General features: G+C 56.4%; 1 protein-coding gene across 1 annotated transcript in view; it reads left to right on the top strand.

Moving 5' to 3' along the window:
- The first annotated feature begins 2,454 nt into the window (after positions 1–2,454).
- WNT5B (Wnt family member 5B) overlaps positions 2,455–8,262 on the top strand; it is a 75,378-nt gene continuing 69,570 nt past the window's right edge. Inside the window, exon 1 of the mRNA XM_050900242.1 lies at positions 2,455–2,467. The gene's annotated coding sequence lies outside the window, so the exon portion shown is untranslated. The remainder of the gene's footprint in view (positions 2,468–8,262) is intronic.

Genomic DNA, 8,262 nt, shown 5'->3' with positions numbered 1-8,262 from the left:
AAGCCAGTGTGGTCTTTCAATAAGCTGGGATCTTTTTTGAATAATCCACACAGCTCATAGCTGGAGGTTTTAAGGAGCACGTCCATCTCTGCCATTGGTCCTACAGTGGCTCTGCCTTCCCCTTCTGCCACCTCTAACCCTGATGTAAGACACCATCTCGGGGTGTGAAGCAGTGCCAGCCCCAGGAGGATTCCTGTGAGGACCGATGAGGATCTCTGGCCTGCTGACCCATTGTGGCCAGCTGTCCCTTCTAGCACCAAAAGTGGAAAAGCGTGTTACTCAACAGGCCAAGCAATTTGTTACCAAGCCTCTGTTCTGTGACGCTCCCCTTCACACCTCCAGGTTCCCAAGAGGGGACCCTGCTGCTTGCTAGGTCCCCAAAGGAGCACCCTGCCCCTGCCCTCCGGAGCCTTCATGTGCAAGTCAGAAGTTCGACAGACAAGCAGGGAACAACAGCCCATATGGTAAACAGGCTTTACCTTGGAGCAGAAAAGCTGGCACCTAAAATTTCCTGCAGCCAGCTGCAACTTCAAGACTGCCTTTGCCCTCTAATTAGTTGGTATTTGCTGTACCAACTATTATCTTTCTAGTTACATAGTGCTGAGGACAATGGCTCCTTATTTCCTACCACAAACACTGGGTTACTATTTACCTCCAGCTATACCTCCTCTATCTCCTATTCCCATTAAAAGAAAGTATCATTAATGACTACAGTGATGGGAAACACTGGAACAGTTGGTCATAAATTAAGACACTCGGAGCCTTCAATTATTTGTACCGTGTAGCCTGTATTCAAACATTTACCTGCTCCTCTAAAAATGCTCACGTGAGTATTTCCACTCTGAACCTGAACGGATGCTCAGAGCTGTTTGAAACCAGGCACTCGTGCAGGGGTGCGTGCCTCAAGCTGCACTAAGTCCCAACCTGGTACAAATTTGAGTAATTCCAGGGGGCCAAATGCCTCCCTGATGTAACTCCCTTCAGATACTCATCTGCGTGCAGCAGTGCATGTGCAGGAGCAGCAAGGCGCTCCTTGCACTGCACGTGAGGCTCTGCAGCCCCTGCTGCGCGGAGACTTTGGATGCCTGATGCTGTGGGGCCTGGAAATGGGGATCCCAACACAACGAGTGTAAATCCTGGCTTCGTTGGCTGCTGCAGAGCTGCCACCAAGCTCGGAGGCCGGGCATGTAAATCCTGCCCCTATGTGCTGAGATGCCCAACGATCCCCAGGGCTAGGCACCGCTCTCAGTTACACCAAGATCAGTTTGCGGTGATCCTGCTAATGCCTGTGCAGCTACTCCCTGCTCCTGCCAGGAAAAGTGAGAACAGGATCTGGCCGTGAATCTGTGAAGTTTTATGGGAGGAGAGGCGGGGGAGAGCCCCCGGTGTGATTCCTGGTGTTGCAGGCAAGGGATGGATGTGCCTGTTGAGAGCCAGCCCCATCAAAAGCTTCATGCAAGCTGTGCACTTCCTTCTCTGCCAAACTTTGCCAGCCTTTTTTAACAGCGTCCCTGAAACAGGCTTTGCCTCATTCGCACCTTCCCTGCAACTCCCCCCCCGCCGCGGCTCGCACTGGGAGAAGGATGCCAAAAATCCCTGCTCAGACGAAGCAGCAGGTCACCAGGTCAAAACCCCTCCTCTGGCGGGAGCCAGAAACCCCACTGCCCACGCCGGAGGGGCTTTGGCTTCCAGCATGTCGGTCCGCGGGCCAGGGGCCACACGAGCAGGGTGCCCGTGAGCACCCACGGCGGGAAATGTACGGCAGGGTGCTGTCTGCTGCACAGGGCGCTGGCGGGCTGGGCGCTGGTGGGGCCTGGCAGCCAGGGAGGGAGCGACCACTGCAGAGGTGCGCTGGGAGCAACCCACGAGTGACTGAGTGGCCCTGCGGTGGCTGTGCTGCCGGGCACGGCGGGGGGCGGCAGTGACCGGAGGGCTGCAGGGGCCGCAGGGACGAGCCAGCCCGGTCCCCTCCACCGCACAGGGCCGCGGCGTTTCCCCCCCGCCACCCTCCCCACCCGCCGGCACGGGGCCCCCCCCGACGGCAGCGGGCCCGCAGCTCGCCCCCTGGGCCAGCCCCCCGCCCGCCCCATCCCCGGGGCCGCCCCGGCGGGGGAGGCCGCCGCGCCCCCTCGAGCGAGCCCCATCCCGGCGGCGGCGGCGGCGGCGGCGGCGGCGGCGGTGGCGGTGCCCGCGGCGGGGCGGGCGCAGGGCGCGGGGGGCGGGCGCGGGGCGGGGGAGGCGGGGCGGAGGCGGCCGGAGCCCCCGGGATCCGCCGGCACCTCCTGGGCCCGGCACTCGCCGCCGCCGCCAACTTCGGCCGGGAGTCGCCCTCGGTGCCGCCGTTCCCGGAGCCCAGCGCCGCCGCGGCGACGGGGAGGGCAGCGCCGGCAGCCTCCCTCCGCTCCCCTCTCGCTGCCGGCGGGGGGCTCGGCCCGGCGCGGCGAAGGGGCCGCGGCCCCCGGGGCAGGTGCGTCCCCTCGCGGTCTCCGGCCGCCGCGACGCCGCGGAGGGGGGCGCGGAGCCCCGTGCCCGCCGCGGGCGCCCGCTCACCTGCCGCCGCCGCCGCCGCCCGGGGACGCGGCGCCCGGGAGATGCAGGTAGGAGGCGGCCCCGGCCCGCGGCGGCGGGGAGGGCGGCGGCGGCGGCGGGGTGAGGAGGCGGCCGGCGGGCGGGAGGCGTTTCGCCGCGCCGGGCGGCGCGGCTCCCCGAGCCCGTCCCGTCCCGTCCCGTCCCGGGGCCGGACGCCTCCCCGGGCGGCCCCCGAAGGGGCGGGAGGCGGCGCGGGCAGCGCCGGGGGGTCGCTGCTTTCTCCCAGCCCGGGAGACACGGCCGCCTTTCGCCGCCGACCCCCGGCAGCGCGGCCCGGGGGCGCCCCCGGCCCGTTACGGCCGCCGGTCGGGGCAGGGCAGGGCAGGGGCCGCGGGGATAGGGCGGTCCGGGCTGCGCGGAGCCCCCGCGGCGGGCGGCCCTGGCCGGGGAAAGGGGCCGTCGGGGGCCGGGGCCGTCGGGGGGCCGAGCTGCGTCCGCAGCCGGGCGGTAGCCCCCGGGTAAGGCCCCCACGACATGGAGCAGCGGAGGGGCGACCGGAGCACGGGGCTAGGGCCGGTTGCGGGGTGGCCTTGGCGGTGTTACGGCGGTGGGAGAGACCTGTTCTGGCAGGAGAGAAGCTGCTGGGGCGTGAGGGGCCGTACTCTGGCACGAGGGACGTTGCTGGGGTGCGAGGGATGCTCCTCTGGGGTGGCAGACGTTGTGCTGGTAAACAGATGTTCCTCGGGCATGACAGAAATGAATTTGGCAAAACAGATGTTACTCCGGTAAGATGGACGTTACTCTGCGTGGAGGGATGTTGCTCTCGGATGAGGGCCCCTTCCCTGACTGTGAGCACAGCGGCTTTCCCAAGAGCACCCAAGTCCCCAGCCCATGCTGTCCTTCTCACCCACGTGCCCACGGTGTGGCAGCATGTGCTGTCACGGGCCGTGGCATGTGGCATGGGAGAAGGTGCTTGTGCGCCTGGAAACACAGACAATTAGCAATGGTGTGCCCGGTCTCACGGTACCAGGGCATGAGCATCCCATTTATGTCCGTAACAAACACACTGTTTTATGAAACTTGGTTTTTTTCTGGGAATTATGGTGCAATACTTCCCTTAGCGGTATGGGTAAAATAACTTCCCCAAACATATTTTTGTGTGCTGTGACGCACTTTGTTGCCCCATGTTTTTCGTACTTTTCCTCTGCCACCAGATGAGCGTCCCTGTCGGTCTCTCTATCCAACTCTTACCTGCCTCTTAATGCTTTCCTGCCAGCACTCCAGCATGTGATCATCATCACCCTTGCTCTGCTGCCTGCACCCGCGTACTCACCTGTTCATCTTTGGGGTTGGTGTTTTTTTGTGATGGAGCTGTTTCTCACACATGTACCAGCATTTATGTTCTCGCTTCTTTTTCTTTATAGCCAAAAACTCGGGTGTATCATGTTCCTCGTGTGCACCTGCATGTTTCCGATATCATCTGCTCTACCACACTTCACCCGCACATGCGGACTGTCTTTTGCTCCGATGCCTCCTCGTCTGCCTAAATGTTGAGGGCTCTTTCCTCTTGCCCTTTATTTGGGCTTTTGTGTCCGCACAGCCTCAGGCACATATGTATAATGGGTACACAAGGTATCTCCTTCCTTTACGCTCATCTTTGTCCATCTGTCCCTTTGGAGCCTGTCTGGTACATGCGTATCTCTAACGTCTCCCCCACCTTCCCCTGCAGGTGGGAGGTCTGCGGGGGGGCACCAACACTCGGGCGTAAGCCTGTCGTTGCCCTTCCTTCCCACATTTGCTGCTGGGCATCCACACACGAGCTGAAGCAACCGCTTTTTCTGGTGGTGGCAGGTTTAACCTGCGGGTGCCTGTCTTCCGTCACACGCACAGATGCTGTTGTAAATGCGGAACCGAGTTGGGTACATGCTCTTCTTCCCAGAAGAGAAAGAAGTGGGCTTTCTCAAAGTTGGCAGGAGAGACAGACTCCTCTTAAACCAGTGTCCTATGCATGGACACCTGGGTTTGTCCAAGGTGAAGGTTGGGCACTGCAGGGATTCAGGTGGAATTTTTTTACCCCAGGCGTCCAACATAAGGGATAAGTTGCCGCGTGGCAGTGAAGCTGGCCCAAGTACTTGTTTTTTTTTCCTTCTTCTTTAAAGAAATTAGCCAAGTATATAAAGAGAAAAGCATGAGGTTGAACTGCCAGTGCAGGGTAGGAGGCAGAGCTGGGGAGGCGAGCTGGCCCCATTCCAGCCGTAGGTTTCCTCTGCTCCCAGGCTCCATCGTTCGCTCGTGTTTCTGTGCCCAGGAGTGTCCGTGAGAGATTCCTCCCTTTTGGAAAGAGGTCCCTCCCTAGCTCTTTCTGTGCCTTCAGTATTAGCGCACCTCTCCTCTCGGTAGCTGTAGGCAGGCCCTGTGTCCTTTCCCCTGTCTTTAGTGCACGTACAACGAAAATGTCCTTCCATGTGTGACTAGCCTCCGCTTAGGGGAAGCTGAAGCTGAAATCATGGCTGCAGGCCCGCAGCCCTGAGAAGTCTTCTCTCTCGGCCCCTTCCTTCCCAGTCTGCCAGAATTCATTACATCAGTTGAAAAAAATGGAAGTTTTGAAAGAACTGGGTCTAAAAAGTTGGGGGTTCCTATTTTTTTTTCAGGTAGTAAGGTATGTCCCAATTGTATTTTCCAGACGTACTCTGCAAAGACCAGAAACACACCTTTTTAAGGAAAAATTCACATTCTTATATAGTGAGGTCTCCAGGAGCTTGGACTTTTAGGAAGAGATCAAATATTGTGAAATTTAAAAAAAATGAATAAATCAGTGCAGTCACCTTTAATGCTGTTTGTTCCTTTCTCTAGCCCAGTAGGCCTCTCTGTTTCTGGATTGCTTCAGATCTTGAGTCTTTTGTCCTGAAGTTGTTGGGTTTGGGTTTCAAGGCGCGCAGGGAAACCAGTTCTTTTCTGAAAACTGCATGATTGCTCATTTAAATGAATATAAATTGTTTCTATTCATAAGATCTTTTTTCTAATGGCTGATCAAAGTTCAAGTGAAAACCATTTCATCATTTCCAAATTAATTGGACACACACACAATAAGCATTTCAGAGACACTTTTAAACACAGTACTTTTAAAATCAGGATGCGGATAGCCAAGGCATGTTGTCATGTAAGACAGGGCAGTCCGCGATTTGCTTCCATTTTTTGCATAGAAAGGGACCTTCGCTTGCTGGAAAAAGGCATACAGACTTCATTAAAACTGAAGGCAGCACAGAGAAGAGTCACAAGAATTTTTCCTGGACTGGTAAAAATCCTTTTCTAATGGGAGATTTAAGGAATGTGGTGGCGTTTCAGAAAGAAAATTAAGAGGTAGCATGGTGTGATACCTCAGCGCTTTCAGCGGCACTGAGAGTCGCTGGTACTTGGAGAGCTTTCTAATTCAAGAGGAGAACTTAAAGCATGTGGCTGTGTGTTTAAGCTCTATGCATTCACGTTAGAAACAGGCAACATTTTTAACAGCAGGGTGATTAACCATCAGAACAAAAGACCAAAGGCAACGTTAGCTTCTCCAGCTCTTAAAAATCTTCAAATAAAGACCGAATGGCTTTTTTGGAAAAGACGCTTTACTGGAGCGCGAGTTCTTGGGCCCACTGCAGAGATAACTGGCTGAGACCGTATGGACAGAATTACAGACGAGACCAGACCCTGTGATCCGCTGCCCCCTTCCAAGCTTTGGCTTAGGCCTTGATAAAGCTTACGCAAGCCTTCCCCTGCTCTGCGTGAGGTAGAGCAATGGGGTCACTGAAAGCAGATTGTCGCTTTTCAGCACAGCTGTTTCCACAAAGTAGGGATGCTCTTGTGAACCTTGTAATTGCATGGCCGCTCTCCGCGAAAGCGTTGTAGATGGCAGGCTGTCCGTATGTGGGGATCCTTCACTTGTCCTTGGGAGCTGTGAAATGCGCAGGTTTGAAGGATTGCAGCGGGGCTGCAGGCAGCACGGGGAAAGGAGTGCTGTGTGTCCCCTCCAGTCCTCGGGGTCTGGACAACTCAACTTAGAGTTTGGCTGAGCTTGCAAGACTTTAACTCCTTATTCTTGAATTAAGTGTCACAAGCAATCGCCAAGCCTCTTCTTTTACCCCTTTTTCCCTCACAAAGGGAGCTCAGCAGGGCTCTGGTACTCAAACGGCTACACCGACGCTGTGGCCCTCATGTTTCTGGTTGGGTTTTCCCTAGTACCTTTACTTTGCATGGCCCCTGTGCACTGCGCATACCCGGGACTGCGGCTCTCCTCAGGCTGCAGTGTCCTGCGCACATCTCTCAACAGCTTTCCCGCTTCCTGGGGATGTGCTTCCCTGGCAGGGACGTGCTTGGAGCAAATGATGGGGAAAAAATGTCCATGCAGGCGGGCGCTCCCCCACCTGCTTGCCCCTGACGGCCCTATTCTGGGGTGCCCCAGCCCACGGCTACAGCCCCCCAGTAGTTTTTTGGGGGGGTCCTCTCCAGGGCCTGGCAGCAGCAGACGGTGAGGGCTCTGTGAACCCCATCTCTTCCCCTCGGTATGTTTACCTGTCTAAATTTAACTCCCCAGCCGGCTTCATCCATCCCAAGCCGACCTGTTCTCTTGTGGCTGAGCTGTGGGTCTGGCTCCTGCTGCAGCGTTTCCTGGCTGCCTCAGGCTGGTGGTTTGCTGCTTGCTCCCTCTCTCCGGTGGACGCTGGCTCTTTCGAGGTCCTCGGCAAGCCAGTCCTCCCCGCTTGAAGGTTTTATTTTTAAATCTGGCTACACAGCCCTCGGGACTGGAGGGTCCCTTGTTCTCTCATCCCTGGTTGCTCTGAGTATTTACTCTGCAGTGGGCTTCAGGAAATCTCCCCTTTTTCCTTCTGGCTGTGGTTGCTCCCAAATGGAGACCAGGTATGTGGAGGAGCTCCCTGGCCATCTCTACAGGGACGGTGCCTCTTTCTGCCCCCGTTGGGACCCCAGCCGTGGGGTCAGTAGGTGCTTCCCTGTGGAGGCATCTTCCTCATTTCACTTTGTTCAGAGCTGGACTTCCCTGAGCTGGCTTTCATCCCAGTTTGTTTGGGAATCAAGTGATGTGCCCCTCGGCTTCAAAGGAGCTGGAGGGAGGGAGAAGCAAGGGAGAGGAAGTGCTCCTGTTTCTGTCGGGCTGGACAGAATTCACTTTCTTTAGAGTTTCAGAGTTTGGGACAGTAAATATGGCCCAACCTTCATCTAAATAAAACCGTCAGGATAAAACCATTCGTGTCCTGCATAACCCTGCAAGAGACCCCTAATTGATCTCTGCTTTTCCGGGCATGCCTGCTTGTCGTGTAGCTAATGCTGTGGTCTACCACATGAGAGAGATGGTTTGAATCCTGGCCTCCTCTGTCACTCTTTGAGCTAACCCGGTGGCCTTGTGTTTAGTGCTCTCATATTCAGAGGAAAGGTAATGAAGGCCAAGGTTTTCAGGAATGACTAGTGATTTGGGGTATCCAACTTGAAACACTGTCAAAGGTCCCAATTTTTTTCCAAGGTTCAGCTATGCCTGACGCTTGGGCAGGCTTAAGTAGTCTGGACTTGATTACTCAAAATGACTAGCTCGTTTTGCAAATCTTCATCTCAGGATCTGGAGCAGGATTAGGCAAAACGAAATGAGATTAAATAATGCACAATGTAGGTCTCTAGGCAGGGATACTCAAATGGAGTGTGTCTTCCTGGAGCGGAATTGGTTCGTGGCTGGAGAGC

Source organism: Gymnogyps californianus, chromosome 1, assembly GCF_018139145.2.
Source record: "Gymnogyps californianus isolate 813 chromosome 1, ASM1813914v2, whole genome shotgun sequence".
Taxonomy (NCBI): domain Eukaryota; kingdom Metazoa; phylum Chordata; class Aves; order Accipitriformes; family Cathartidae; genus Gymnogyps; species Gymnogyps californianus.
The sequence above is the reverse complement of the archived record's forward strand: the minus strand, read 5'-3'. Positions and strand labels throughout refer to the sequence as shown.